This window comes from Bos mutus, chromosome 13, assembly GCF_027580195.1.
Source record: "Bos mutus isolate GX-2022 chromosome 13, NWIPB_WYAK_1.1, whole genome shotgun sequence".
Lineage (NCBI taxonomy): Eukaryota > Metazoa > Chordata > Mammalia > Artiodactyla > Bovidae > Bos > Bos mutus.
In genome coordinates, this window is record NC_091629.1 from 54,199,831 (window position 1) to 54,227,066 (window position 27,236).

Consider the following 27,236-nt stretch of genomic DNA (forward strand, 5'->3'; position numbering starts at 1 on the left):
TATGGGGTTATGGTGACAATTCAACATGATATTACATACTAAGTGCTTAGACAGTGGCTGGAGCAGTATAAACACTCATCGATATTAGCAAACTCACTATGCTGGGTATCTAGAGAATATGAAGAAGAATGGAATGGGCAAGTCCCTGACACCTCAAGGAGTTGGTTATCCAGGAGAGGGGAAAGCCATGTCAACAGAAGCAACACAAAGTGGCCTGTGATGTGTGCCATAGGGGAGATGTACTCCTCTGGGTTTGGGGTACCAGAAAATGGACTGATGACAATGACTGAGGAAGACTAAGGAGGCCTCGAGTGAGCGGCTCTGGGTGATCTGGGACTTGAAAGCAGAGAAAGGGAAGAACAGGGCTGGCAATATGAAAGCACATGGTACAGAGAGCCTACCAGCGCTTAATAAAAGACAGGCGGGGGCAGCTTAGAAGATGTGAGGCTGAAAAAAAAAAAGAAGATGTGAGGCTGGAAAGAGACTGGGAGCCGATGGCAGCTTTCTTTATGAATGTGGACTTGTTCTGCAAAAGTGTTTTGAAAAAAATGACCATCCATCATATATTCCATATATGGAACGTAGAAGACATAGGTCTTCAAAATAAAACCTTAATTTTTTTAAGAAAAAAAAAGCCTTAATTTTTCTGATAAATAAGAAATATTTATCCACTGCGCTCTTTATATAGAATAACTAAAAATTCATTACAATTACTATTTTACCAATTCAAGGCATCTCTACTCAGTAAGAAGGCCCAGAGATTCCAGAAGGAGGGGCAGGGAAGCTCTTAATAACAGTGCTGTGGAATCAAGTTAGTCAGCACCACCCATTGGTTCACTGCTTTCAGGTTTAGTTTGGAATCTGAGCCGAGATTAAATTCGGGAAGGGACAAAGTTCCAGGCAGCAGAAGAGAAGGGCTGGCTCCCTTTGGATGCTGCCAGCTGGCTGTGCTGTGCCTCTCAGAGCTCGCTTGGCCTCGGTAAACACATTTCTGATGGCTGTAGGAACGGAGCAAATCCATGAAGCTCAAAGCGTCTTCAACATCAGAGCCCTGGGGGGAGCGGCCCACAGATGGGAAAGCTTTTACAAATAAAGGCAGTAAATGCTGCTTCCAAATTATGTAAATTAAATATATGAACTACACATGAAAACATCTTTCCTTTCAAGCGCTACTGGAAGGAAATTAAACTAACATAAAAAGTTTAAAAGTTAGGGGACTGTATATAGGGAAACTTCTTTTTTTGTTTGTTTGTTTTTGTTTTTTTATTTTTTATTTTTTTAATTTTATTTTTAAACTTTACAATATTGTATTGGTTTTGCCAAATATTGAAATGAATCCGCCACAGGTATACATGTGTTCCCCATCCTGAACCCTCCTCCCTCCCCATACCATCCCTCTGGGTCGTCCCAGTGCACCAGCCCCAAGCATCCAGAGTATCGTGCATCGAACCTGGACTGGCGACTCGTTTCATACATGATACTATACATGTTTCAATGTCATTCTCCCAAATCTTCCCACTCTCTCCCTCTCCCACAGAGTCCATAAGACTGTTCTATACATCAGTGTCTCTTTTGCTGTCTCGTATACAGGGTTATTGTTATTACCATCTTTCTAAATTCCATATATACGAGTTAGTATACTGTATTGGTGTTTTTCTTTCTGGCTTACTTCACTCTGTATAATAGCCTCCAGTTTCATCCACCTCATTAGAACTGGTTCAAATGTATTCTTTTTAATGGCTGAGTAATACTCCATTGTGTATATGAACCACAGCTTTCTTATCCATTCATCTGCTGATGGACATCTAGGTTGCTTCCATGTCCTGGCTATTATAAACAGTGCTGCGATGAACATTGGGGTACACGTGTCTCTTTCCCTTCTGGTTTCCTCAGTGTGTATGCCCAGCAGTGGGATTGCTGGATCATAAGGCAGTTCTATTCCCAGTTTTTTTAAGGAATCTCCACACTGTTCTCCATAGAGGCTGTACTAGTTTGCATTCCCACCAACAGTGTAAGAGGGTTCCCTTTTCTCCACACCCTCTCCAGCATTTATTGCTTGCAGACTTTTGGATCGCAGCCATTCTGACTGGCATGGAGTGGTACCTCACAGTGGTTTTGATTTGCATTTCTCTAATAATGAGTGATGTTGAGCATCTTATCATGTGTTTGTTAGCCATCTGTATGTCTTCTTTGGAGAAATGTCTGTTTAGTTCTTTGGCCCATTTTTTGATTGGGTCATTTATTTTTCTGGAATTGAGCTGTAGGAGTTGCTTGTATATTTTTGAGATTAGTTGTTTGTCAGTTGCTTCATTTGCTATTATTTTCTCCCATTCTGAAGGCTGCCTTTTCACCTTGCTAATAGTTTCCTTTGTTGTGCAGAAGCTTTTAAGTTTAATTAGGTTCCATTTGTTTATTTTTGCTTTTATTTCCAATATTCTGGGAGGTGGGTAATAGAGGATCCTGCTGTGATGTATGTCGGAGAGTGTTTTGCCTATGTTCTCCTCTAGGAGTTTTATAGTTTCTGGTCTTACATTTAGATCTTTAATCCATTTTGAGTTTATTTTTGTGTATGGTGTTAGAAAGTGCTCTAGTTTCATTCTTTTACAAGTGGTTGACCAGTTTTCCCAGCACCACTTGTTAAAGAGATTGTCTTTAATCTATTGTATATTCTTGCCTCCTTTGTCAAAGATAAGGTGTCCATATGTGCGTGGATTTATCTCTGGGCTTTCTATTTTGTTCCATTGATCTATCTTTCTGTCTTTGTGCCAGTACCATACTGTCTTGATGACTGTGGCTTTGTAGTAGAGCCTGAAGTCAGATAGGTTGATTCCTCCAGTTCCATTCTTCTTTCTCAAGATAGCTTTGGCTATTCGAGGTTTTTTGTATTTCCATACAAATTGTGAAATTATTTGTTCTAACTCTGTGAAGAATACCGTTGGTAGCTTGATAGGGGTTGCATTCAATCTATAAATTGTTTTGGGTAGTATACTCATTTTCACTATATTGATTCTTCCAATCCATGAACATGGTATATTTCTCCATCTATTAGTGTCCTCTTTGATTTCTTTCACCAGTGTTTTATAGTTTTCTATATATAGGTCTTTAGTTTCTTTAGGTAGATATATTCCTATTTTATTCTTTCCGTTGCAATGGTGAATGGAATTGTTTCCTTAATTTCTCTTTCTGTTTTCTCATTATTAGTGTATAGGAATGCAAGGGATTTCTGTGTGTTGATTTTATATCCTGCAACTTTACTATAATCATTAATTAGTTCTAGTAATTTTCTGGTGGAGTCTTTAGGGTTTTCTATGTAGAGGATCATGTCATCTGCAAATAGTGAGAGTTTTACTTCTTTTCCAATTTGGATTCCTTTTATTTCTTTTTCTGCTGGGGAAACTTCTATCTTGGTGTAAACCAAGCCGTTTTAGTGGAGGCACCTTTGAGTGTGTGGGTGGGCTGGTTGGTTCAGGCTCAGAGGAACAGACTCCTGGTCTGTAGGCTCAGAGTGGAGCATCGCTGTCTGGCTCACTGCTGTGTTCTCTGAGCATAATACCATGCCTGGCCCATAGTGGGTGCTCACAAAATATCTGTTAACTGAGTAAGTACATGATCTAGTCCCCAGCTTTGTAAATTCACTGGCATTATTAAATTCTTAATTGAGTGGGGTACAACTGGTTTAATCCCAACTTAACTCAATAGAGATACATTAGATCCACCCCACCCCCATTTTAGAGGGGGTATAGCTTTCCAGGGGGCCTTCCTGGGGGCTCAGTGGTAAAGAACCCACCTGTCAATGCAGGAGACATAAGTTTGATCCTAGGTCGGGAAGAATCCCTGCAGAAGGAAATGGCACCTGTTCCAATATTCTTGCCTGGGAAATCCCATGGACAGAAGAGTCTAACAGGCTACAGACTCTGGGGTCACAAAGAGTCACACACAATTTAGTAACTAAACAACAACAACAACAGCTTTCCAGGAGCCCCACTATTTCTGAAATTTACCCAGAATTGTCTGTTTCTAGGTGGCTCAGTGTAAAGAATCCACCTGCCAAAGCAGGAGTCACAAGAGACGTGGGTTTGATCCCTGGGTCAGGAAGATCCCCTGGAGGAGGAAATGGCAACCCACTCCAGTATTCTTGGCTGGAAAATCCCACGGACAGAGGAGCCTGATGGGCTACAGTCCACGGGGTCACAAAGAGCCAGACACAACTGAGCGACTGAGCATGCATGCATGTCTGTTCCTAACATGAGAGCACCTGAGAAACAGAAGTCCCAATCAGGTGGCCACTTGAGGAACAAAGTTAGACCTTCTAAGGTTTTCCAACTCCATATATAGCGAGATCAGCTTTGCGGCAAGCAGAACGCTCGCTCCAGGCCACTGTGGCATCTCACTCTCGTGGACAAAGGGAAATGTATTCTGATGAAATCCAACCCTCCGGATCCTTCCCAGCCTCCATGCAGACTCCCAATCTGGTGTCCTTTTGCAGCATTCTTTACTTGAACAGCCATAAACCCCTTGCTTTTAAGATTTTTCTGTTTATGGGGCTTTAATTTGACCTCTAATGACCAAAGAGGGACTTTCATCTCCATATGCCTCCAGAGGATCACTCGGTCTGGTCATCTCTGCACGGATGTGCACCAATTTTTCAGGCCATTTTGGCCTCAGCAGCAAATGCTGGACAGTATCTTCAGAGAACCCTAGAGTAGCCAGTGATACCCACCCATGGCTCTGTTTAAGATTACTTTGATTTTTTTTCCCCCTTAAGTGCAGTATCTTGTATTGTCTAATTTTCTATCCACTTGGCCTCATAAAATTTTCAGGAAAATCTCCCATCAGCATAGCTTTTTACTACCATACCCTTTAGAAAGGTCTAGGAGATTCAACAGATCTGGAATGAGCCTAGAGGCAACACAGTGAAAGGTCATCATTAACATTCACCCACTTGGAGAAGAGGCCTTTACTCTAAGCTTTCTTTTCTCTTCTGAAGCCAGTTTCTACCCAGGACCAGACAGTTTATCCCATGATGGCTTTTTACTTAAAAGAAAAATAAGAGAGGAAAAAAAAAAAAAGTTTTAAATTTTGAGCTAATATTAGACTTACAGAAAAGTTGCAAAAAATAGTACAGAGTTTCCTTATATCCCTGACCCAGTGTCCCCGACACACTGGAAAAGACCCTGATGCTGGGAAAGATGGAGGGCAGGAGGAGAAAGGGGCAGGAGAGGATGAGATGGTTAGGTGGCATCACCGACTCAAGGGACATGAATCTAAGCAAACTCCAGGAGACAGTGAAGGACAGGGAAGCCTGGCGTGCTGCAGTCCATGGGGCTGAAAAGAGTCAGACATGATTTAGCACCTGAACAACAACAGTGTCCTCAAGTCTTATATAACCGCAGGGACTGACCAGAGCCAGGGCGTCACCACTGGCTCAATACTGTTAACTAAACCAAAGACCTTGTTCAAATTGCACCAGTTTTTTTCTATTTATGTCCTTTTTCTGTCCCAGGATCTATCCAAGATCCCCACTGCATTTTGTCATTATTTCCTTAGGCTCCTCTAGTCTGTGATAGCTCCTCAGTCTTGTTATTTATGCCCTTGACACTTTTCAAAAGTATTAATCAGTTATTTTGTTGAACGTCCTTGATTTGGATTTGCCTGAGGTTTTCTCATGATTGTGCTGCGGTTACGGATTTCTGGCCAAAAAGCCACAGAAACGATGTCGTGTTGTCCGTACTGCATAGTATCATGGGGTTCATGATGTCGCTTGTCTGATTACTGGTGATGCTGACCTTGACCTCTTGGCTAAGGTGTCTTCTCCACTGTAAAGTTACTATCTTTTCTTTCCTTTATAGTTAATAAATATGTTGAAAGAGTTGATATGAGACTATGCAACTTCTGGGAAAGGTTTCTTAGTGGATTACTGGGTCCCTCATTCACAAACCCGCTTGCTTTTCTTAAAAGCTCCAAGAGGTTAGTTGATAGTATTTCCCTTTATTATGCCTGCCCTGCAAGCACTTTGGTTTTTTGTTTGTTTATTCAATGTATTTATTTTTTTAATATATTTATTTATTTGGCTGCACTGGGTCTTATTTACAGCATACAGGCTCTTTACTTGTGGCATGTGGGACCTAGCACCCTGACCAGGGATCGAACCCAGGCCTCTTGCATTGGGAGCGTGGAATCTTAGCCACTGGACCACCAGGGAAGTCCCGAGATTTACTTCTTCTACTTGTAAAAAGAGCACATCTTCATTGTCAAAAAAATGTGTGTTTATAACCACACATTTAGAGATTGGTACCTGTTGTGAACTAAACATTTGTGTCCCTCCTGCCACACACACAAATTCATGTTGAAATTCTAAGCCCTGATGTGATGGTATTAGGACATGGGGCTTTCAGTAGGTAGGTAGGTCATCACAGCAGAAATGCATGAATGGCATCAGCGCCCTTATAAAAGGGACCCTATGGAGCTCTCTCATCCCCTCCACCATCGAGAATACAGCAAGAAAAAGGTTGTCCGCAACCTGGAAAAGGGCCCTCACCAGAACCCAACCATGCTGGCACCCAGCCACCAGGACAGTGAGAAACAAATTGCTGTTTATAAGCCACCCCTATTTTGTTACAGTAGCCTAACTAAGACAGCACTCTAGAGAGTTTGAGCTACACACACATATACATATATATACACATATCTATTTGAATAAGATCTTTGGTTTAGTTAATTGTATTGTGCATGTATATGTATATGCACAACACGTGTGTGTGTGTGTGTGTGTGTGTGTGTGTGTGTGTGTGTGTTCATTCCAGTGAACCCTTTTTCCTCTTTTACCACCACTAGAGTCAGATACTATAGGCTTATTAAGTCCCAGTCCCACCATGGACTTTATGAAAGTTACTTAATTCTGTACGCCGATTTGGCCAGCATCTGTTATTTGTTGATGGGATGAGCAAAATTAAATAACATTCTTGGAAGAACTATTCAGTAAGGTAGAAGTAAACATTTTATGGCCTGTATTTAAAGGAAACCAACTGAACACGGCCGTGGGGCAGGAGAGGTCACACAGTGAACACCTGCAACTACAGATGCCACATCTGGACCATCGTCCAAAGTGCTCACTGCAGAACTCCTTAGCAACTGGAGGGAATGCTATCTGGTCTCCAGGATTTGTCTACTAAGGTGATGGCACCGCACTCCAGTACTCTTGCCTGGAAAATCCCATGGGCGGAGGAGCCTGGTAGGCTGCAGTCCATGGGGTCGCTGAGGGCTGGACACGACTGAGCGACTTCACTTTCACTTTTCACTTTCCTGCATTGGAGAAGGAAATGGCAACCCACTCCAGTGTTCTTGCCTGGAGAATCCCAGGGATGGGGTTGCACAGAGTCGGACACGACTGAAGCAACTTAGCAGCAGCAGCAGTTTATCAAGTGAGGCTCCAACAGTGTGTAAATTTATCAAATAAGTGATAAATGTGTGGCCCAAAATACAATTGGGAAAAGATTATTACCTCTCCCACTATTTTCCCCCAGAACAACAACAACAAGAGCTAACAATGGTGGAACACACACTTGCACTGGACCCTGTGCCTTCTAAGTATGTTCCAAGCACTAGTTCACTTAACTCTCATCACAGCCCTTGCTAGGAGGTATTATTAGTGCTTACAGTTTACAGTTACAAATTGGGAAAGCAGTACACCAAGGCTGTATATTGTCACCCTGCTTATTTAACTTATATGCAGAGTACATCATGAGAAATGCTGGGCTGAATGAAGCACAAGCTGGAATCAAAATTGCTGGAAGAAATACCAATAACCTCAGATACACAGATGATACTACCCTTATGGCAGAAAGCAAAGAGGAACTAAAGAGCCTCTTGATGAAAGTGAAACAGGAGAGTGAAAAAGCTGGCTTAAACTCAATATTCAGAAAACTAAGATCATGGCATCCGATTCCATCACTTCATGGCAAACAGATGGGGAAACAGTGGAAACAGTGAGACCTTATTTTCTTGGGCTCCAAAATCACTGCAGGAGGTGATTGCAGCCATGAAATTAAAAGACGCTTACTCTTTGGAAGAAAAGCTATGACCAACCTAGACAGCATATTAAAAAGCAGAGACATTACTTTGCTGACAAAGGTCCATCTAGTCAGAGCCAGGGTTTTTCCAGTATTCATGTATGGATGTGAGAGTTGGACTATAAAGAAAGCTGAGCACCAAAGAAATGATGCTTTTGAACTGTGGTGTTGGAGGAGACTCTTGAGAGTCCCCTGGACTGCAAGGAGATCAAAACAATCCATCCTAAAGGAAATCAGTCCTGAATATTCATTGGAAGGACTGATGCTGAAGCTGAAACTCCAATATTTTGGCCACCTGATGCAAAGAAGTGACTCACTGGAAAAGACCCTAATGCTGGGAAAGATTGGAGGCAGGAGGAGAAGGGGACAACAGAGGATGAGATAGTTGGATGGCATCACCGACTCAATGAACACGAATTTGAGCAAGCTCCGGGAGTTGGTGATGGACAGGGAGGCCTGGCACGCTGCAGTCCATAGGGTCGCAAAGAGTCAGACACAACTGAGCGACTGAACAGTTTACAGAAGGGCATCCCTGGTGGCTCGGTGGTAAAGAATCCACCTGCCAATGTCGGTGACTCTAGTTCAATCCCTGGGTTAGGAAGATCCCTTGGGGAAGGAAATGGCAACCCATTCCAGTATTCTTGCCTGGAGACCCCATGGACAGAGGAGCCCAGTGGGCTACAGTCGATGGGGTAACGAAGAGTCAGATACGACTTAGTGACTGAACAACAACAATGACAGTTTACAGATAAAGAAAATGAGGCACAGAGAAGTTACAAAAAGCAACTTGCTCAAGATCACTCAGCTAGTAGCTGGCAGAGCCAGAATGTGAACCCAGGCAAGCCTAGTTCCTGAATGCAGGCTCTGAGCTCAACATTCTCCTATTGTCATAGAAGGCATGAACACACTCTCATCTGGAAGACAGAGGCCGTCCATGAATTTGAATTCTGGAGGAAGCTGAACTGAATAAAACATTCAAATGACAGAAGAAAATCTCTTCCAGGATGGAAAGACCTGAGAGAAGAAACAAGAAGGGGCTCTCGGGATCTCATACATAACCAGCAATCAAAGCAGGTCACTAAGACAACAGCCTGGAAACATCCGAAAACAATGTGCAGGAAGGGACTCCAAGCTGACAAGTTAAACAAGCAGGTTATGTGAGAAGAGAATCCAGCAGTTACTTTTTTTAAAGTAACAGAAGCACGGAGACAAGGCAATCTAAGATAGAAAACATCAAAGGAAAAGAGATGAGTGAATCAGAATCCTTCGAGCTGTCATCTCTAAATAAACACAGTGATGCCAACCCCTAGCCACATGCTCTTGTCATTCCTCCACCACCGAGCCGTCTCTCAGAGCTGCAGTCGACAGTGCTACCTGCACTTCCTCCAGTGTGAGCTGACCTCCGTACTCTGTGGACTGAGCATGGCGGGGTCGCTATCTGTTTTCTAACTGAGAAAACCAGTGGCTAAGCGTCTCCTTATCCTACTGAACCTCTGGGAGAATGGCCACGGCTCCCATAGCAAATCATGTCCTCCACACCACTCTTTTCTGCTTCTCCTCTATCTCTTCCCCTAGCATCAGCTTGGCATTCAGGCCTGGTTTGCAATCTCACTTACTAGCTTAGTAACAATGCCTTGGAGCCTTAGTTTCCTGGCCCATAAAGTAGGGTGGTAATAATTTCCATACACAGGGCTATTAAGAAGATAAAGTAAGCCATCTGAAAAAGCTCTCGGCACCCCATGCAGGACATGTATTACAGTGCTCAGCACATTTTGATTTCCTGCACATAAAGACTGGTCTTGGCCAAGAGGCCAAACTAAGCCCTTTCTTCTATCCACAGGCTCTGCCTGGGGGAACTTTACATCTGTTCTATGGCTTGGACCTCCTCCTTGGAAGCAAATATACCTTTATCTCTGGCCCCTATATCTCAACTGAGTTTATAACCCATATTTCCAATTGCTCTTAGATATGTTTTCTTGGATCTCTCAACGATTTTTAAAATTCAGAAAGTCCTTAAATGCTCTTTTTCCAAATTAGTCTCTGCAACCCCCCCCACAATTTACCCCATGACATAAGATAATCAATATTTCCACCATCTATTATGACCTTCCCTAAAATACATAAAAAAAGAAAACCCTTTAAATTATCCTCTAATCCCAATCTCACCTGAGTCAGGAACAGGTATTTTTAGATTCTACCTCAAAACACGTCATCTTCTCTATCATCACTGCCATTGCCTTGTTCAGCTTCTCATCATCTCTTATCTGGATGACAGCCACAGTCACTTCATTAACTTCCTCCCTGCAGTCCATACTTCATACAACAGCCAGAGCTATTTTCCTAAAAACAAGCTTGAACAGAGTACACCTCTGCTTTAAAATCTCTCTGGTGCAGCCACAGGATACAAACTAAAACTTGTTGGCTAGGCTTCTCAGTCTGGCCCCAACATCCCTTTGTCCAGTCTCGTCTCCAGCCATCTGGGTTCCTTCAGGCTTCTGCCCATTCGCTTTATCCTTTATCTTGAAGAGCCCTACTGGCACAGTAACACCCAGCTCCCAAGACGTCCTCGCTGACTCACCAGGACACCATTCCCTCCCTCTTGTGTCCCCGGACACCTGACACATGACATCTTTTGCCATGGTTGTTTGTATACTGCCACCTCCTCGACCAGAAAGGGACCTTAAAGCCAAGGATGGAACTACCCTTCCCTTTATATCTCCTGCACCAAGCTAAGTGTCTGGCCAGCTCGGAGTGAGGCCTTGGTGGTTGGTACTTCATTAATCAAGAATAAGAAAATATTATAAGTATCAGGCTGAAGCCCAGAAGAATTGGTGCACTTCATAGAATAAATGTTAAATGTGAAGGATAAAAATAATGGAAGTAGATGAGGGGCAGGAAGAGAGGATGCCACAACAGGGAGAAGCTGAGTCTCCTTATATGGAAGGAAAGCTCTAGCATTTGCTTTGATGATAGTAAATAAATATAGGAACAAATGTTATTTTCAGCACTAAAAGAACTGTTCACCTTTAAATTTTGTCTTAAAGTTGAAAAGAAGAAAAGGACACTCCATAAAACAGAAGGCGTAACAGCAAAGAGACAACTAAGCAATATAAAAATTAAACAACACATTATATGTAGAAAACATAACAAATGCAAAAGCAACCACAAATTAAAGAGGCTAAATTCATCCGTAAGTTATAGAATTTTTAAGACTGGATGAACAGAAGACAAAATCCAACAATATTCTACTTACAAAGCTCTGAAATACAATAATGAAATTAGAAGATGCAACAAAATCACTGCACATGAAACGAATCGCCAGTCCAGGTTCAATGCAGGATACAGGATGCTCAGGGCTGGTGCACTGGGATGACCCAGAGGGATGGGATGGGGAGGGAGGTAGGAGGGGGGTTCAGGATGGGGAACACGTGTACACCCACGGCGGATTCATGCTGATGTATGGCAAAACCAATACAATATTGTAAAGTAATTAGTCTCCAATTCAAATAAATACATTTATATTAAAAAAATTTATAGACTTTAAAAAAGAAAGAATAAAATAAAAATTAAAAGAAGAATTGAAGATAAGTATTGCTTTAAGCATTGTCAAAAAAGAAAAAACTAAAAATGAAACTAATAATCTTGAGAAACAAACAACCAAAAAAGCCTGATTCTTAAAAAGAATTAGATATTTTGAAAGCAAAAAAAAAATACTTTGGAAAAAAAAAATACTTTGGAAGGACCCATAATAAACTGGTAAGAAATGCCACCTATAAGTAGGGAACTTCATGCTTGCAGATCTGGAGTGAGGAGGAAACTGACTTTTCACTATTTCATTTTGCATTTATTTGTTTGTTTATCTATTTATTGGCCACACCATGAAGCTTGTGGGATCTTAGTTCCCTGACCAGGGATTGAATCCAGGCTCACAGTGAAATCTCAAGAGTCCTCACCGCTTGACTGCCAATGGAACTCCTACATTTTGTACTTCAAATATAAAACTATAAAGTTTTATATGTCAGCTAAAATTTCTCTGAAGAGACTAAAAGTGATACTACTAGTAAAGTTAATTACAAAAAGAGGAAATGCATGAAACTAGAAACACAGGACACAAGAGCAGCAATAAAATTGTAGGGAAATACTAGGTACGTGTTAACAAATTTGGGTAACACTGAACAGGTGGATTTTTCATTAAAAATGTAAAATTCTAAATACCTATAAAATACTTGGCCAAAATCTTTTTTTTTAATTTAATTTTATTTATTTTTTAACTTTACAATATTGTATTGGTTTTGCCATATATCAACATGAATCCGCCACAGGTATACACGTGTTCCCCATCCTGAACCCTCCTCCTTCCTCCCTCCCCGCCAACATCTTTAAAAATAATTACACCCCCAGCCCTAAAGCAACTAGTCCCTGATGGCTTATTAGTGGATCATTTAAAACTCTCAAGAAACAAACACAACACGTTACAGAAATCACACCTAACAGAAGTCAAGGTACAGATTACCTAGTTCATGCTACGAACTGTACTCTAAAACTGGTTAAAGAAAAATGAAAAGAGAAAACTAGATGAAGCTGACTTAAAATTTATGCTCAAAAATTTAAAAGAAAATAACAGTAAGTAGGACTACGTTAAACCTTGAAATTGTGTCATGTCATCTGATACCAAAAATTAATTTGTTAAATTCCAACAGATATTCTTAATTTTAAAATCCTAAAACTAATAACAAAGGTATACTTTCTTACCCTTTTTGAGGTATCTATAACAGTACACTTCAAGGAAGAAATGAGACATGCAGTCATTAAAAACAGGCACAAACTAAGTAGCATTTTATCATCGCTGCTAATTAATATAGGCTCAGACGTTCTTTCCAGTAAAAAGCAACATGAAAAAAAAAAAGAAATACAAATACAATAAAGGCCAAGGCAAAATTTTTTAAATAAATAACATCACTGTAACTTACAAACCCAAAGGAATTACTTAAACAGTTATAATGAGCTTAAAAGTGACCAAAGTCATCATTGATACAGAAAATCAATACTATTTATGGTCCTCAAACTTGACCATAGTGAAAATCACCCCAGGCAGCTTTTAAAAACGCCAATGCCTACAACTCCCCCCAGATAAATTGCCTCAGCATCTCTGGGGGTGGGACTGGACATTTGTAATTTATAATGCTTCTAAGGTGATTCTAATGTACAGCTAACTCAAGATACCACTACATTATATATAATTTCCTAAATATGTAAGAAATGCAATGCAAAACCATCTGTGATATTCTCAAATGGGAAGGGAAAGACTGCTGTAATGCAACAGGAGTACAAAAGAAGAAGTCTGAAAGGGGACACAGTCAGCTGCAGGGCCAGTGTTTCCAGTCCACTGCAGTTCAGGCAAAGAGGCAGGCAGCTGCCCGAGTGAGTGGAGGGGGACATGACCCACGGAATGGTGGCAACAGCAGCTAATTAGTCTCAGTCCAGATGCTACTGAGATCAAGATGCACGCATGAAGATTTAACAGAGGCTGACAGAGGATGAGATGGCTGGATGGCATCACCGACTCGATGCACATGAGTTTGGGTGAACTCCAGGAGTTGGTGATGCACAGGGAGGCCTGGCATGCTGCAATTCATGGGGTTGCAAAGAGTCGGACACGACTGAGTGACTGAACTGAACTGAACTGAGGAGGTACAAGATTCCTTGCGTATCTGTGTGAGGTTACCTGTGAGATAAATTCCTAGAAATGCAATTGCTGAGTCAAATGGTATGTGCCTTTAGAAGTGAAAGATCAGCTTTAAAAGATCTTAAAGATGAACTTGAACAAGCATGGTGTATAGAATGAACAAGACACCACAACTCCCAGGACAGTGGAGTGAGAGAAAGAAGAGGTAAGCTAGAGCTGGGTGAGGTGGCCCAGGGCGGTCAGGGAGCAGGTACGGAAATGGCATCCCAGAAAATCCCTGGTCGTTCCATCTGGCTCTGCTCTTTGCATTCACTTTACCCCCCACTCCCACCCCCCATCCCCCCTGCCAGCAGAAACCTGAAGGAGAAGGCGGGCAGGGGCCACTTGGCTGTCCAGGAGGAGAAGATTCCAGACCAACTGGAGAACCATAAGGAGATCAGCGTAACTTACGCAGAGTCGGTGTGAAGGTGAGCACTAGAAAATGTGTGCATGAGTTCACTCATGATAAACTTGGCTTGGGGACTGGCCTGGCAGTCCAGTTGTTAGGACACAGTGCTTTCACTGCTATAGGCATGGGTTCGATCCCTGGCTGGGGAACTACGTTCCCACCAGCTGTGTGGTCTGGCCAAACAAACCAACCTGCCTCATGCCACTTTCAGCTTAGAGGACTGATACACAAAGGCCACTGAACAGTTTTTACTCCACCTTGCAACTCAAAGTTAAAGAAAGAGAAAACAGGACTGGATCTTCTAGCCAACAGCAGCCTGGCCACAATCCACCATGAAGCAGGAAGTTCCACAAGTAACAACTGTGGGGAAATTCCCATGGGCTGGGCGGCCCAGGCTGGTGGAGACGCAGCGATGCTCTCACGGGTTGTCCAAGCCTGGCTCCTGCACACAGAGCCTCCACTACATACCAGCAATAACTCTGACTCCATTTCTTCTGCGTTCTTTCCAAAACATTCTAATCAGCAAACTGAAGAAAGGTTCTTTATAATCATAAATAATGCAATAAATTTCCCTTACTTAAAAATACTTCAACAACAAAAACCCTTAATATCTAAGCTTGTGAGAGGCATGGTAACAATAAAATGAGTTCCCAACTCTCTCCCTCTCTCACACATACACACACACACACACACATATAACTTTACTAGGGCACATCTATTTCATCAAGAGAAAGCTATGGTTATTTACATTAATTATTTGCCAGTCTGCTTTGTCTTTAGTATTAAGTTTCCTATTGTAGAGGGCAGTGCCAAGAACATGGCTTGGATAACTTGGTATCCAGAGTTTTTCAAATCAGTCATTTAATAAAGCAGAAGTATAAGTTTTGCACTCAGACCAAAAAGCTGACCTTGAACTAAACCTGTATGTTACAAGAGACACAGCACACAACTCTACTTTTATAATACCCAATGGTCAACCCAAGATAGAACAGGCTCCTGGCAAGTGACCTATGAAGTCACCTCAACTATATATTCAATATACACCTTTTGGATTAATCAAAAAAAGAATCATTTGATCAAAGAGCTCAGCAATAAAAGTCAAGGAAGGAGAAAAAAATGTTTAGCAGCAATAAATATGGCTATGTGTGACAAATTGATGGTAACTGATACATGGCAAGAAACTTAACATTCAGAGAATTATACTATTTACCCAGGAAACATACTTTCTCCTCACTTCATCGGTTTCTCCAGTTTCTCTCTTCTCTTTGTGCAGCCCTGTATGCATCTTTAAAGGTTCAGTTGTTGTTGCCTCTGCAGCTGCAATCCAGTCCTGCAAAAGAAGTCGCAAAGCTTCACTTCACGTGAAAAGAGATAAAGTGGATTCTAGGAAACTGAGTGACCCAATCCCATCAGTCTCCAGAACTGTACACAAACAGAAACACCAAGCGGTGGGGAGAGCAAAAGGCGGTCATTAAAGTGCAAACCATAATTTAAAATGATTTAAAATGCTAGTAGTGACTGAAAAATATTCATGGAAAAAAGGCAAACTTGTCTCTGATAATAGATCAGAACAAGATGATTCATTAAAATTTCTTTCCACCAATGAGTTTCCAGCTCTCTCTCCTAGCTAAGTATGAGATGGCTTAGCAGAAATGATAAAATTCACTGAGGTGTGGCCTCACAGCTTCAAGGATGCATACCATTAAGGATGTGCTATTTTCTGACGCCCTTTCAGTCAAAGCCTGGGTTTTTCTAACATGGATTCTAGAGGCATAAACGGTCTAGATTGTGAGTTCCAGGCTAAGGAGCTCTGTGACCGTCCTCTTTGTCTCTGACCCTTATCCCTAGGTCATCCCATTCTACCCAGTGGCAATGATGTGCACACAGTAATTCCTGGCGAATGAATGAGACAGTAACTACGTTTTCAACAAACGACCAGAGAGGCTTCACATAATCTTAAGATTATTTGGGAAATAGCTGAAAAACCACTACTTTTGAATTCTTTATTTTCATCCCAAAGTGTTCTCTTTGGGTGAGACGCCCAGTAAAAGGGCTCTAAAGTGAGTATACCAGAGGGTCTCAGAACTTTGAACGGTGCCTGGGTACACAAGAGAGGGTTGGGACCATGGGTATCTGAATGGAAACAATTTTACCCCCTCAGGAAAGCACCCCCAGCCACAGGAGCTCCAGTGATCCTTCCTGTCAAGCATTTATTCTGTCAGGCACTGTTCTAAGAGCTTTACCTACATTAACTCATTCGATCTTTTATAATGACCCAATGAGGTGGATTCTATTATTCTAATTGCCCAGATGAGGAGAGTAAGGCACAGAAAGGTTAACAGAACTATGCAAGGAAATACACTCTTTACTGCCCTTCACAGGCAGTGGCTCCTGGACACACATGATCCTACAGGAAGCTGTCGCCGCCTCCACCCATTTCACTTTCTTTCATTGCTCTTACGGTATCGTAGTAGCTCAATGGCTAAACTAGCTCTTGCTGGAAAACTATCCTAAAAAATAATTTATTAAAAACTTTAAAGTTTCCACAAATGAAAAAACCTGACCTCTTAATTTAAGAAATTATCCAGTGAACATCACACAAAGGAACTCTCCCTAGTCTTGTGGAAAGCAGAAGCAATCAGGATTTTCAGCCAAATACTTAACATTTAGCCATGACTTCAGCTTGTTACACTTATTTCAGATATTCTGCCCTGCTTACCAGATCCCTTCTAACTTTAAAATTTCAAATCCCTCACTCAAACAAGGCATTTATTCTTCTGCTGTCGGGTTGAATTGATTGGGACCTGAAGGTAATGATACCAAAAGCTGTGGGTTCAATTCACGACAAACCACTTCACTTTGTTTGCCTCACATCTGCAAACCCTTAGCCTGGATGGCATATTTTGGGTCATAAGAGGAACCAGGTGGGAGCGTGCAAGACCACTAGCATAAATACCATCTGCTAGAGAAACAAGCCCACGTCCAATACAGGGGCGGCAGGAGGACTCTGGGGCAGAACCATCAACTCAACTCACAAAGAAAAACCTCATGATCATGGCAGAGCACCTCTACCTTTCTAGGTCAGATGCTCTTCTCAAGCTCAGATCTTTTGCCAGAATCTAACCTAAAGTCCCTCCTTCAAAAAACAAAACAGGTATGAGAATCAAATAAGAAGAAACTACGGTTTTTAATTTTTTCACAACATGTGCTCCATCTGAAAACAGAAATTTCTTATTCTGACACCAATTCCATGATCAAAAAAGCACTCGTGAAGCTTTTTGAAAGTGCCACAAAAATCTCTAGCAGTGCAACACAGCAAACCATCAGAAAAATTTTACTGCCCTCCCATAGGTTTATCTTACTTTCTTTAAAAATCACTCCTAATTTTCATAAAACCAAAAACTGCTTCATCTCCAAATAGTATGAAGTTACCTTAAACATGCTTTTTCAAATTAATAAATGAAGAAACCAGTTCTGATCAGTCCAGATCACACTTTAAAACAACCAAGGGTTCCCTAAGGTAGAAGTTTTACCAGCATCCACAAGTTAGAGAAAAAAAACACAACTCTATTCCTTAATCGGTATTCTAGGAAGACACCCACTTGGGATCATCTGTCTTCCAGTTTTCTTGCCCACGCCTGGGAAGAACTTTCCCGACATCCCAATGCCACGAAGCAAATGGATTCCAACAGTCACGAGGTAACTATGACAGCAAAGCCACAGTTACTTATGAGATCACAAAAACTAGATGATGTAATTTTTTAAATTAGAGGTAAAACCCACGTAACATAAAATTAACCGCTGTACAGTTCAACGGCATCTAGTATATTCACTATGTTGTACATCCATCACCTTTATCTAGCTCCAAAAGATTTTAGTTATCTATCCCCAAATGAAATCTTGTAGAAATTAAGTAGTCGCTACCATTATCCCTGTTCCAGCCTGGCAACCATTAATATCCTTTCTGCTTTGATTAATTTATTATGGATTTTTTATATAAATGCAGTCACACAGTATGTGACCTTTTGCATCTGCCTTCTCTCACCTGACATCCTGTCTGAGGTGCTTCCACACTGTAGCATGCATCAGTACTTTCTTTTTACGGCTGAAAAATATCCCACTGTATGCATATATCACATTTCACTCATCCACTCATCCACTGATGGACATTTGGGTTGTTTCCGTCTTTTGGCTACTGTGGTGCCGCTGTGAACATCTGGGTACAAGTACTTGTCTGAACACCTGTCTTCAATCATTTAGGGCATATACTTAGAACTGCTGGGTCATATGTTAAGTCTATATTTAACTTTTTGAGGAACTGCCAAACTGTTTTCCATGGTGGCTACACCATTTCACATTCTCACCAGAAAAGCACGAGGGTTCCAACATCCTCATCAACACTTCATGTTTTCTGTTCAGTGTGTTTTTAAATTATAGCCAACCTTGTGGATGTGAAGTAGTATCTCATGGCGGTTTTAATTTGCATTTCCCTAATGACCAATGATGTTGAACATCTTTTCACACGATTGCGGGCCATTTGTATACCATCTTTGGATAAATGTTCAACCAAGTCTTTTTTCCATATTTTAATCAGGTTGTTTATCTTTTTGTTGCTGAACTGTTACGAGTTTTTTATTTAAAAACATATTATGGCTACTAGGCCCTTCTCAGATTTGTGTATTTTCTCCCATTCTGTAGACTGTCTTTCCACTTTCTTAATAATGTCCTTTGATGCACAAAAGCTGTACATTTTGGTGAAGTCCAACATATCCATTTTTTCTTCTTTTGTTGCTCACACCATTAAGAGTCATTTCTAAGAATCCATTACCAAATTCAAGGTCATGAAGATTCACCCTTATGGTTTTTCTAAGTGTTTTGGCTCTTCCAATTAGGTCTCTGATTCATTTTCAGTACATTTTAGTATACGGCATGAGGTTGGAATCTAACTGCATTCTTTTGCACGTGGATATCCAGTTGTCCCAGCACCATTTGTTGAAGAGATGGTCCTTCCCCTCACTGAATGGACTTGGTACCTTGGTCAAAAACAACTGACTACAGATACATGGGTTTATCTCTGGACTTTTAAATTCCATTCCATTGATCTATTTTGTCCATCCTTATGCCAGTACCCCATTGTTTTAATGACTGTAGCTTTTTTTTTTTTTAATTAAGAAGTGGATTTAGAGAGAGATACATTCCATAGACAGAATGTAGTCCATCTAAAAAGGTAAGAATAGCCCTGGGAGTAACACACTCCATAGACAGAGTGTGGGCCATCTCAGAAAGCAAGAGGCCAATTGTAGTTTTTTTTTTTTTTTAATTGGGAAGCATGAGTCCATCCTTCTCTTTCAAGATTGTTTTGACTATTTGGAGTCTCTGGCAATTTCATATGAATTTTAGCATCAACGTTTCCATTTCTGTAAAAAAGGCTGCCTGGACTTTGGTAGAGATTTCACTGAATCTATAAAGCACATCGGGTAGCACTGCCACCTTTATATCGAGTCTTCAACCCATGGACGTGGGATATCTTTCCATTCTGTAACATATTACTAATTTTAAGTTACCTTAAAATACCCTTGATAAGGTAATGTCATGAAGTAAATTCCTTTAGTTGTATCTCTAGGTAATCTACTAAGTATGTCCTGAAGTTAGTCACAAATATGAAGTTTATTTACCATGAGGAGCTCAGTATTCATATTCCAGAGAAGGAAGGCATATTATTCAGGGTCTGGCTATTTGCTTTTGTTTATGGGGAAGGTTAGAATTCAAGGATTTTCATTCCCTTGATTTAGTTAGTTTTAGTTTTCATCGTCAGCTCCCAGTAGAGGAATTGATATGCATGAATCTTATACGTTCCCTGATAAGAGTAAGTTGTTTAACAGGCTTCACAGAACGGAATCAAGAACTCTCTTTCCATATAGTTCAAACTTTAAAAAACTGATGATGAAACATCATCATCAATTAGCTACTTTGCCAAATATTGTGTGCAAATGTATGCTCAAACATCCTGGGTTGGGCTTCCCTGGTGGCTTAGTGGTAAAGCATCCACCTGCCAATGCAAGGGACACGGGTTCAACCCCTGATCTGGCAAGATCCCACATGCTGCAGAGCACTAAGCCTGAGCGCCACAACTACTGAGCCCAGACACTCTACAGCCCACACTCTGCAACGAGAAGCCAGCACAATGAGACGCCTGCACGCCACAACTAGAGAGCAGCCCCCACCACCTGCTGCAACTAGAGAAAAGCCCACACAGCAACGAAGACCCAGCACAGCCAAAAAATAAAAAAAAAATTATCTTTTTAAAAAAAAGAATTAAATCTTATTTTTAAAAAAACAGCCTTGGTTAGTTACAGCTTAAAGTATCAACTATAATCAGGAGGGAGAGGAGGAAGCCTTTAAAAGTCTTTTCACTGAAAACGTTTTGGTAAAGACTATGAGGGGACAACTGTTTCAAGTTATAAACATAACTTGGGCTGGACACAATTTGTTCTTTGCACTCATGTCAAAATTAGAACTGAAGACAATATAGTAACCCAGAAAAAATAACTGTGGCTTTCTGAGAGTAGTGATTTCAAGGAATTTATAGATTCCCCAAAAGAAAAGTCATCTTAAAACCAGTAGATTATTAGTCTGAGGGGCCGTGATTGCTTCAGTTCCCATGTTCAGTGTCAACTTTTCAAAGCTTTGGTGTATCTCAATATATGGGTCACCTGGGACTCGAGGTCCAAGGTGGCCCAGTAGTATCAAAAAAGGCTTTACCACTATGGAGAACACTATAGATTCCTTCAAAAACTAGGAATAAAACCACCATATGACCTAGCAATCCCACTACTGGGCATATACCCTGAGGAAACCAAAATTGAAAAAGACACATGTACCCTAATGTTCACTGCCGCACTATTCACAATAGCTAGAGCATGGAAGCAACCTCGTTGTTCATCAAAAGATGAATGGATAAAGCAGCTGTGGTAGATACACATAATGGAATATTACTCAGCCATAAAAAGGAATCTATTTGAGTCAGTTCTAATGAGGTGGATGAACCTAGAGCCTATTATACAGAATGAAATAAGTCAGAAAGAGAAAGATAAATATCATATACTAATGCATATACATGGAACCTAGGAAGGTGGTACTGATGTTTGCAAGGCAGCAATGGAGAAACAGAAAACAGACTTATGGACACAGGGAGAGGGGAGGAGAGGGTGAGATGTATGGAGAGAGTAACACAGAGACTTACATTACCATATGTAAAATGGATAGCCGAGGGGAATTTGCTGTATGTCTCAGGGAACTCAAACAAGGGTTCTGAATCAACCTAGAGGGGTACAATGGGGAGGGAGATGGGAGGGAGATTCAAGAGGGAAGGGACATATCTACACCTATGGCTGATTCACGTTGATGCTTGACAGAAAACAACAAAATTCTGTAAAGCAATTATCCTTAAGTTAAAAAATAAAATAAATTTAAAAAAATACAATGGTAATTAAAAAAAGAAGAATGGACAAAGAAGTTGTAGTACATGTACAAGGTGGACTATTACTCAGCTATAAAAAGGAATGCAACTGAATCAGTTCTAATGAGGAGGACCAACCTAGAGTCTATTATACAGAGTAAAGTCAGTCAGAAAGAGAAAGACAAATGTTGTATGCTAATGTATATGTATGGAATCTAGAAAGATGGTACTGATGATCCTATTTTCAGGGCAGCACAGGAGACACAGATATATATAGGACAGATTTTTGGATACAGTGGAAAAAGGAGGGGGTGAGATGACCTGAGAGAGTAGCATTGAAACATACACAGTATCATATGTAGAACAGTTAATGAGAATTTGCTGTACGAGTCAGGAAACCCAAAGATGGTGCTCTGTGACAACCCAGAGCGGTGCGATGGGAGGGGGGTGGGAGGGAGGTTCAAGAGGGAGGGGACATATGTATACTGTGGCTGATTCATGCCGATGTGTGGCGGAAACCAACACGACACTGTAAAGCAATTATCGTCCAACTAAAAATAAAATAAAAAAAATTTTAAAGGCTTTAAGAATCAAACTGCTTATAAATAACTTCAATCAGAAAATACCATCTGGTCTTGAGATAAACAACTAGCAACCAAATCCTGGGAAAAAGAAATCCAATTCCACGTATTTTGTCATCTATAATGAAAGCAAAGGCAATAAAAATATCTTCTGGCAGGTGCTCAGGGTCAGTGCCTTGGCAGGGAATGTTAGCTAAGGCAAAGTTAGAAGGTCTGATGTTTGTTTGGTTTATTTTCGTTTTTGACCAGAAAGTTTAAGTTGAAAAGGGCAAAAATAAGGAGACAAGGGGGAAAAAAGTACACTTGGGCAAGAAATGGAGACCAGATAAGCAGGTAGTACCTGAGGCAGTGAGGTAACAGACAAGGAGGGGACAGCTGGCCACGGGGGGACACAGAGTGGACAGCTCGCTGGCTGCACGCACTGCCGAGATCAAAGGATCCTTTCAGCACAGTTGCAGCAAAGCTGCTCAGTATAACATCCACGGCAGGCTCACGCTCAAGGCATGAGTTTTGCCACCAATTCTTCAGGAACTGGAAAGCCCTTATCACAGGGCCGGTGGAGAGGGCACCCTCTGCTCTGGTCCTGCCACTGCCTCACGGGGTCCCGTCTTTAGGGCCCACACCATCTCCCACCCTCTAAGAGCAGGTTCCATACTCTGAGTGAACAACTGCACTGCTCTCTCCACACTTCCTCAGCTCTGTCTGCATGCCGTTCATCTGACTCTGGGTCAAGAAGCAGGGGAAAGGCGGGAGAAAGTGGCAGGGCCCCATGAAATGGGGTAAAGGCCGTGTTCTCCTTGATGGGAGGTACAGCAGATGGAAATGAACTCTACAAGGAATGCAATGGGGGAAGGGGGTGCTGGGTCCTTTTCCATCCCAGAGACAGACATCCTGGGCCTCTCAAGCCTAGACTCATAATTGCTGCTCTTGGGTAACAAAGCTGAATGCGTGACAGCCACTTGGGCCTGGGGGGAGTTTTTTCTCAATTATCAAATCATGTGCCCCAGAGGCTGTGGGGTTTCTTTTTCTGTAGCTCTCTTGGCAGAGCAGTCAGGGGCCACACACCAAGTGCTTCCATGCTCCCTTGACCCCAGAAACCCCGGCAGAAGGGAGCCCAGATGGGCACTTGGGCAACACCTGCTGTGGGGCCGGCTAGGGTGAGGAGGCCCCCACCCCACACTCGTGTAGTTAACACTCAGTGTCCTATGTCGCCTCAAACAAGGGCTGTGATTTGGATCTAATGTGGTAATGGCTCTCGTGGTCCCCAACCGGGTGCCCTGGGCTCTTTCACTGCTTGGCTCTTTCTCTTTTTTCTTTCTATAAAAGGAGCTTTCAGTTAATTGCAGGCCTGCCATTCTGTGCCCAGGAGCTAAACCCCAGCGGCATCTGCCTTGGCTTTGGCGGGCCCACTTCACGTTCGTTCTCTGATCTCTTTGTGGTAGTCTTAGTTACAAGCTCCTGGAAACCAGCCCTGACTTGCAAGCACTACTAGTCAGGAAAAGAAAAGCAGGGGCGGGATCAGGGGGTACGGTGAGGACACAGCTACAAACTCAGCATCCCTGGTTTAAAATGGCCCAAAGCGGGACACAGCCTACATGTCGGTCAACAGGATGGACAGACAAATGGCGGGATTGACACAATGGAATACTACTCGGTGATTGAAAAGGGCTTCTCTGGCCATCCAGTGGTTAAGACTCTGTGACTCCACTGCAGGGAGCACAGGTTCGATCCCTGGTCAGGGAATTAAGATCTTCCATGCTGCATGGTGTGGCCAAAAAGAGTTTCCAATACAGAAGACTCTCAGAATCACATTGAGCAAAAGAAGCTGCACATAAAAGAAAATATACTCTATGATTCTATTTATGTGGAGTCCTAGAAGAAACATGATTAACGTACGGTGGTAAAAATCGTAACGGAGTTTATGTTCAGACGTGAAGCCTGACAAGAAGGGGCATGAGCGGACTTCTCTGCGGCAACAAAAGTGTCCTATAGATTGTTGAGGAGGTATTTATATGGGTGTAAACATTTGCCAAAACTTATTAAACTATACAGTTAAAATCTGCACATTTTTGCTGTATGTAAATTATATCTCAATCTTCAGGAAACAGAATTCCACAGTCTTTATTAAAAATGGCAAAAGAGTTTTCTGTTGTGTTGCACCTATGTGGCTACCATTCTGAGGAAGAGGCAGGATGTTTGTTCAAAGTACTTAGATATACTCCTAAAGACAAGACAAAGATAAGCCCCTTCCAAGTAGCATGAAATTTATGTCAGAGCATTTAAGTCTTAAGACTGAATTAGATAAAGAATTCCCTCAAATTTCTCTCACTCAACATCCAAGTTAAATATTTTAAGAATGTTTTCAGGGCACAAAGTCTAGTGTAGAGGATGGAAAGACTAATTCGGTATTACACACATTAGAAATGTGTGAAAAAACGTCCCCTGATTGTAAAAGCAATACACATTCGGTATAGGAAAACTGGAAAATACAGAAGACTATAGGGGAAGAAAACTCACATACTCCAAGATCACAAGCATAAAGAAGAAAATTAAAAGTCTTCTGAAAAATATTCCCTATCCAAAACTAAGCACTTGTCAACATTTTCATACACACAATTTTAACCAAATTGAGATCGTAATGTGCATACTGTTACTATTTTTTCACTTAAATTTATGTAACATTTTCCATGTCATTGAGCATTCTTTGCATTTTTTGTTACTACTGAAATTAAATAGTTTCGTGTGATTATTGGCCATTCTTATTTCTCTGTGAGACAGCTTGGCAATTTAAAAAATAATATTGATTATTTTTCCTGATTATAATATAGTTACTGCTGAAATGTGGAAAATACAGAAAAGTATAAGACTATAAGGGGGAAAACTCACATAATTCAAACAAAAAAACAATCACGATTGTTAATTTTACTTTTCTTTGCATGTATGTTTTTCTTATAGAGTTGATATTCTAGATAAGTCCATTTCAGAGTATGTCTTTTTTCACTCAGCATCACTAAAAACTACATAAGCATTTTCCCTATCTTATTAAAGTCTATCTAAACTTTTATTTTGTTAGTTTCATCTTGCCTGTAGAATTTTGTTAGCTGCAGAGATGTTACAAAATTTAAAAACTGTTCAGTGTCAGAAACTTGAATATGTATATTTGACTTTTTTTTACTTTATAGAGATAAACATTTCTCTTCATAAATTATTGCCTTAACCTATGATTATTTCCTTGGGATAAACTGTCAGTATTTTAATCCCTGGGTCAAAGAGTATGAACTTTTTTAAAGACTCATACTGCCAAAGTGCTTTAAATTCTCTCCAGATAATTTAATGCACCTCTGACCTGGATCCTTATTTAGAAATATGAACAGAAAACCAACTAAGAATAAAACTGTAAGAAAAACAATAGATGCCTGAAAACAGGCACCAAATTGAATAGAGGAACCAAGCCCAGAGGAAACCAGGTTATTAACAAAGGAAATAAAATCAGCTTTGCATTCTCTGAAAGATCTGTGAAGATACCATTTCAAAGATCTGTAAGGATACTAAGGTGGAGAAAAGCAACACTAAAAGCTACTACTGGAGAATAAAGAAATGGAACTAAAAAAAAATTATTTTTTAAAGTCCTCCGCAGCAAATCTCTGTATAGCAAAAGTGCTTGTGCCCCTGATGCTCAGTCGTGTCTGACTCTTTGCAGCCCCACGGACTGTAGCCCGTCAGGCTCCTCTGTCCATGGGATTTTCTACAAAAGAATACTGGAGTGAGTTACCATTTCCTCAGATCTTCCCTACCCAGGGATCAAACCATCTCCTGCATTTCCTGCACTGCAGGTAGATTATCACTGAACCATCAGGGAAGCCTGGATAGCAAAAGGAGCATGATCAAAGATAGAAGTAGTGATCTAGATGACTGAACAGATAAATTCTCCCAAACCAAGCAATAAGAAACATGGGGTAGGGGGATAAATCTAGATGATCCAACATATGTTTAATATACATCTGTTTTTTTTTTTAAGGTGAAGGGATGGAGAGGGGAAAATTGTCAAAGAAAACGACCAAATGTCTCTGAAGTTCTGAAGAGGGAATTGAGTGCTAGGTTGAAAGGGTCTGCCAATGGTTGATATCAACACTGAAAAAAGAAACAGTGAAATACAACTTGGTGAAGATTTTTTAATTTCAAGAAAGAGACCCTGGCAATTTAAGTTAGGAGAGGACGGCAGGGTGTAACCATAACAAAAGGAAAAGTGGGTTTGTACCCGACTTCATATCTGTAACACCAAATGCTAAAACACAAATGAAACATTTTCTACCAAGTTTTGCAGGAAAAAAACAAAAAACATTTTAAACTTAGACTCCTATAGCCCCCTGAAAGTGGAAGTGAAAGTGAAGTCGCTCAGTCGTGTCCAACTCTTTGCGACCCCGTGGACTGTAGCCCGCCAGGCTCCTCCGTCCATGGGATTCTCCAGGCAAGAATACTGGAGTGGGTTGCCAATGCCTTCTCCAGGGGATCTTCCCCACCCAGGGATCAAACCCAGGTCTCCCACATTTCGGGCAGACGCTTTAACCTCTGAGCCACCAGGGAAGCCTTCATAGCCCCCTAAAACCATCATTTAAGCAGGAAGGCACAATGAAGATATTTGGGGGGTTTCTCCCAGGTTTCTAACTTTACCAACCACATCCACGAAGGTACTATTTCACCAAAACAAGGAAGACCAGAGATCGGCGAGTTGTCAAAAAATTACTCAGCACCCTTTCAGTGGTTTTGCTCTAGACTAATTTTTCATTTAAATATTAGATCCTGTGATAATGCTGCAAACACTAAGGGCAATCACAGAATTTCTCTTCTCATCCTCCCTACCAAGTAACAGTCTTCCTCAAGGACCTGTTTTTATGCATGTGTAACACTGTGGAGATAATGCTGCACAGGTCCATTAGACACACAGGCTCTTAACTGCCTCTAACAAAGTCACCTCTAACGACAGTCAAACACC

General features: G+C 41.2%; 1 protein-coding gene across 6 annotated transcripts in view; it reads right to left on the bottom strand.

Moving 5' to 3' along the window:
- The window catches only part of ZHX3 (zinc fingers and homeoboxes 3), a 136,467-nt gene that overhangs the window by 55,036 nt on the left and 54,195 nt on the right, over positions 1-27,236 (bottom strand). For 4 of the 6 annotated variants that reach the window (XM_070381738.1, XM_070381737.1, XM_070381735.1 and 1 more), the window contains one exon: positions 15,427-15,533. The gene's annotated coding sequence lies outside the window, so the exon portion shown is untranslated. Of the gene's footprint in view, positions 1-15,413; positions 15,534-27,236 lie in introns of all 6 variants that reach the window. The other 2 variants (XM_070381739.1, XM_070381740.1) reach the window with 1 other exon arrangement.